The sequence below is a fragment of the Cicer arietinum genome, chromosome 5 (genome assembly GCF_000331145.2).
Source record: "Cicer arietinum cultivar CDC Frontier isolate Library 1 chromosome 5, Cicar.CDCFrontier_v2.0, whole genome shotgun sequence".
Classification (NCBI taxonomy): Eukaryota; Viridiplantae; Streptophyta; class Magnoliopsida; order Fabales; family Fabaceae; genus Cicer; species Cicer arietinum.
The window spans coordinates 7956891-7962333 of record NC_021164.2 but is presented as its reverse complement, the minus strand read 5'-3'; positions in this window follow the sequence as shown (position 1 = coordinate 7962333).

Sequence of the window (5443 nt, the reverse complement as noted above, 5' to 3'; positions counted from 1 at the left end):
TAGGGGAGCAGTAGCTTGCCTTGTGCTGATTCAACCATGTTCATCAACACAATCCAAGCCCAGCTCATCTTGAGCTCCTTGTACAGGCCCCAAAGCAGAATGATATCCAGCCTCTGTACAACAACGTGATTTCCAGATCGAGGTACTAACATCCGTATTAGCACATACATCAGCATACGATGATGAACCTTCATCTGACCGGTTGGAAGGGATACTTTCTCAACAAAACCTTCCATCATCAGGTCCTGAATAGCCGTATGCATATCCACTGATGATTCCCAAGCGTCATCAGTTGAATCAGGACTTGTTCTTCCATCAATAGCTGCTCCAAAGAATGGTAGTCCTGAAAGCTTGGAGAATTGTTCAAAAGTCATTGAGATTTTCTTACCCTTGACTTCAACCTCGAATCCAGAATTGGTGAGTTTGAAGGTAGAGTAGAAGGCTCTAATCAGCCTTGGGTAGATTTCCAGAGAACAGGAAAGGAAATCCACTAAACCATGAAATCTCAAGTGATTTTGGAAAGTAAACCCATTTGAGTCAAAATAGGTAAAATCCAGAGTTCTAGCCTCTTGGATTTTCCTTTTTAAGAAAGAAGAAGGGAAAGAAATTTCTTCAACTGGTTTGCCTTTGGGAGGCTTAACCTTCTTTGGTTTGGGGGAAGATGTAGTCTTCTTCTTTTTCTGGGTTGCTCCTTTCATGGCATCCCCCATGAGTTTCTCAGATGGACGAGTTTTCCTCTTTTTTGTTGTTTCTTGAGTGATTGCAACAGCCTTCCCTTTGTCTTTAGCTAATGCCTTATGAGTAGGTATTGAGACTCTTTTAGCAGGAGGTGAAGGAGGTTGAGGGGAGGGTGTTCTTCCACTAGATGTTGAAGAAGAATCTAGGGAAACTGATTTAGACGAAGATGATTGAGGTGCAGTTTGCTTTACTCTTGCCATTGTATAGTTTGGAGATATAAGTTGTTTGAGATGATTGAGAAGGATTAAGACACAGAGAAATTCGAAGTTGGGTGAGAAAATATGAACTGATGGTGAAAGTGGGTTGAGAAATCGATTTAGGGATTTATATAGAACTGTTCAGAATCGATTTCCCAATCAATTTTATTTCACTTTTGGGTTCACCAAATCGATTGTCCAATCGATTGTGTTACCGTTACTTGAGTGAGATGAAATGTATCCATTACAACCACTTCCAACGGTTATAATTTTTCTCCAACAGTGGTCTTGTAAATCGATTTCCAAATCGATTTCGTCATTGATCCTTCAGTTTGATAAATCGATGTCCAAATCTATTTCCTCATAAGTTCAGAAATCTTCTAATCTCAGCATCGATTTCCAAATCGATTCATATAAGTGGAGGTTCTAAAAATCTGATTCAATCGATTTCCCAATCGATGCTCGGGTTAGAGGTTGGAAAACTTCTCAAATTTGTGGATGTCTTAACTAAACAATCGATTATCAAATCGATTCTTTTAAAGATTTTCCAAATCTTCCATCAATTTCTCAATCGATTGAGTTGATGTATACTCCAGCATTTTGACTTCTGAGATGTGCTAAATCGATTATGAAGTCGATTCTAGTGTTTGTGACATAGACAAATAAGACACTATGTAACATAAATCGATTATGCAATCGATTATCGTGTTTTCAATTTTGCCAATTAAAACACTGTGCATCATAAATCGATTATACAATCGATTTTGTAATGCTGTTTTCCTATCTGGTCACAGGATAATCGATGTTTCAATCGATTTTGTCACAATGATCAAATTTCATTGAGATCTATAATACCAAGTTTCATTCTTATAAAGAAGAAATTGTCCTTGGGTAAGGCTTTGGTGAAAATATTAGCCAACTGATCAGCTGTATTGACATATTCAAGCTTGATCTTACCCTGTTGATATTGATCCCTAATAATGTGATGCCTAATCTCTATATGTTTGGTTCTAGAATGCATGACAGGGTTCTTAGTGATATTTATAGCACTAGTATTATCACACATGATAGGCACAGTACCTAGATCAACACCAAAGTCAGAAAGGTGTTGTTGCATCCATAAAATTTATGCACAACAGCTTCCAGCAGCTACATATTCAGCTTCGGCTGTTGAAAGTGCAACACTATTTTGTTTCTTGATATGCCAAGATACAAGTGAGTTCCCTAATAGTTGGCAAGTACCAGATGTACTTTTTCTGTCCAATTTGCAGCCAGCAAAATCAGAATCAGAATAACCAACTAGAGTGCAAGCAGATCCCTTAGGATACCACAAACCTAGATTTTTGGTTCCTATAAGATATCTAAAAATCCTTTTGACTGCACTTAGATGGGATTCTTTTGGATTGGCTTGGTATCTAGCACACATGCAAACACTAAACATAATGTCTGGTCTACTAGCTGTTAGGTATAGTAAGGATCATATCATGCCTCTAAACATTGTCACATCAACAGATTTTCCCTTCTCATCTCTATCTAAATGACAAGCTTGACTCATGGGTGTATCAATGGATTTAAACTTATCAAAACCAAACTTCTTTAAAAGATCATTACAGTATTTGGTTTGACTTAGGAAAATGCCATTCTTGCTTTGCTTGATTTGAAATCCCAAGAAGTAAGTTACTTCTCCCATCATGGACATTTCAAATTTTCCTTTCATTGTATTTTCAAATTCTTTGCAAAGCTTATTGTTTGTTGATCCAAAGATTATGTCATCAACATAAATTTGGACCAATAGAATGTCTTTTCCTTTTTTTTTTTTTATAAAAAGTGTCTTGTCTACATTTCCTCTTAAAAAGGTTTCTTGTATGAGGAAATTGCTTAGCTTTTCATACCAAGCTCTTGGAGCTTATTTCAAGCCATAGAGGGCTTTTGTTAGTTTGAACACATAGTTTGGGAACATAGGATCTTCAAAACCAGATGTTTGACTAACAAAGACTTCCTCTTAGATGTCTCCATTTAGAAAGGCACTTTCTACATCCATTTGATATAGTTTAAAGTCCATTGTACATGCATAAGCAAGTAGGATTCTAATGGCTTCTAGTCTAGCTACAGGGGCATAGGTTTCATCATAGTCAATGCCCTCCTCTTGGTTGTAACCCTTGGCCACTAGCCTAGCTTTATTCCTAGTAATTACCCCATTCTCATTCATTTTGTTTCTAAAAACCCATCTAGTTCCTATGACATGTTTGTCTTCTGGTTTAGGGACTAGAATCCACATTTTGTTTCTCTCAAACTGATTGAGATCTTCTTGCATGGCAACTATCCAGTCATGGTCCATAAGAGCTTCCTTTATGTTTTTGGGTTCTACTTGAGATACAAAGGTTGTGAAGTTGCAGAAGTGTCTAAGGGTTTTTCTAGTTGTAACTCCTTTAGAGATCTCTCCTATGATGTTGTCAATAGGATGGTCTTTGTTAAACTTCCATTCCTTAGGTAAGTCAACTTCCCTAATAGGTTCTACACAATCAAAGTTGTTTGGAGGTATTGGTTCATTAGGTTCTATTGGTTTAGATTCTACAATATCATCAAAAGAATCACCAACTATAGGAGGAGTGTTGTTCAAGTTTTCAACAAACATTTCATTAAATTTTACATGAACAGATTCCTCTATAGTTTTGGTTCTTTTATTGTAGATTCTATAGGCTTTACTAGATTGGGAATAACCTAGAAAGATACCTTCATCTGCCTTAGGATCAAACTTTCCTAGATGTTCTTTGCCATTGTTTAATACAAAGCATTTGCATCCAAAGACCCTAAAGTAAGAGATGTTTGGTTTTCTACCCTTGTATAACTCATAGGGAGTTTTTCTAAGTATTGGCCTTATTAGAACTCTATTGACTACATGTGTGGCTGTGTTTATAGCATCAGCCCAGAAATACTTAGGAAGATTTGAGTCTTTAATCATAGTTCTAGCTAGTTCCTCTAAAGACCTATTCTTCCTTTCTACAACTCCATTTTGTTGTGGAGTTCTAGGGGCTGAGTATATATGGTGAATTCCATTTTGTTCATAGTAAGTATTAAAGGAATCATTTTGGAATTCTCCACCAATATCACTCTTGATGGAGATTATTTTCTGGTTCTTCTCATTTTGAACTAAATTTGCAAATCTTTTGAAAATATAGAAGGCCTCACTCTTGTGAGTCAGAAAAAATGTCCAAGTATACCTAAAGTAATCATCTACTAACACATAACCATACAAGTTTCCTCCAAAGCTTCTAACTTGAGATGGACCAAACAGGTCCATATGTATCAATTGTAAAACCTTATTGGTTTGAACTAAATCTATTGGGGGAAAGGATGACTTAACTAGCTTACTCTTCTCACATGAATCACAACTTATCCTTAGTGAACTTTCTGTTTGGGAGTCCTAGAACTACCTGTTTACTAACTAGTTTGTTCAGGTGATTTATATGTATATGAGCTACTCTCTTATGCCATAACCAGTTTTCATCAGAATTGGATAATAGACAGCAAATAGAACTAGCAGGCAAACATTAAAATCAAGCATGTATATGTTATTGATCCTGTTACCTACTAACCTTATGTCTTTATTCTCCTTGTGCTCAATAATACAAGACTGAGATGTAAAACATACCTGAAATCCCTTATCACAGAGTTGACTTATACTAATCAAATTGTGCTTTAGATCCTTTACATAAAGAACGTCTTTAATCACCGTAGTCGATTCGTTTCCTATGTCTCCAATACCGAGTATCTTACCTTTGTTATTGTCACCATATTTAACATATCCACCATCTTTTAAGTTTAGAGACAAGAACTTTGACTTGTCTCCAGTCATATGCTTGGAACATCCACTGTCTAGGTACCATGAATGAGTCCTGGATGTCAAGCATATCTGCAAAATGTAATTTAAATTTTGGTTTTAGGTACCCAATTCAGATTGGGTCCTGGAGGGTTAGTTTTAAAAACTGGTGTCTTTACTTTCCAAATATGTTTCCATCCTCTGTTGGCCAGTTTTTTCAGTTTACAATTAAAAACCATATGACCCTTTTTACAGCAAAAGTGACATAAAACAACAAAGGATGAATTCTGATTTGGTTTAGTGAAGATATCATGCATATGCTTAGATCTAACAAACTTCTGATTCTTTTTAACATTTCTGTTTTGTCTATAGCCAAGTCCAGATTTTTCATTTAGATTTCTTTGGTTTCCAAGAAGCATATCTAAATTGTTTTTACCACTATTGAACTTTTATAAATCACATTTCAGTGCATAAGTTTCCTTTTTCAGATTTTCATTTGTGTCTTTAAGAGACTCATGTTTCAGCTTAATCTCTTCATACAGCATGCACTTTTCTTCTAACAGTTTCTTAGTGCTAATTAATTGTTTGATTACATTCACATATTCATCATGTAGTTCATTAAATGCGTCATGTAATTCATCATAAAAAGGATTGGATTTAGAACTTACCTCACTATCAGAATCTGAAT